Source organism: Penaeus monodon, chromosome 25 (assembly GCF_015228065.2).
Source record: "Penaeus monodon isolate SGIC_2016 chromosome 25, NSTDA_Pmon_1, whole genome shotgun sequence".
Lineage (NCBI taxonomy): Eukaryota > Metazoa > Arthropoda > Malacostraca > Decapoda > Penaeidae > Penaeus > Penaeus monodon.
Genome location: NC_051410.1, coordinates 3445400 through 3445637, shown reverse-complemented (window position 1 = coordinate 3445637; position 238 = coordinate 3445400).

Sequence of the window (238 nt, the reverse complement as noted above, 5' to 3'; positions counted from 1 at the left end):
GCGGTGAAGCGGAGGATGAAATAGAGAATTAAAAGAAAGATAGAAAAGGAGGAGAGAAAGAAAAACGAAAAGAAGAGAAAAGGGGGAAAAAAGAGAAGAAAGAGGGACAGACAAAAAAGGTCAAAGGTCACCCAGAAAGACGCTTTTCACGCAACTCTTATTTGATTTGGTTCCCAATTTGCGCCAAAAAGGGAAGCAGACAGATGCGTCGCGGAAAGCGCAATGGCGTTCGATTGAA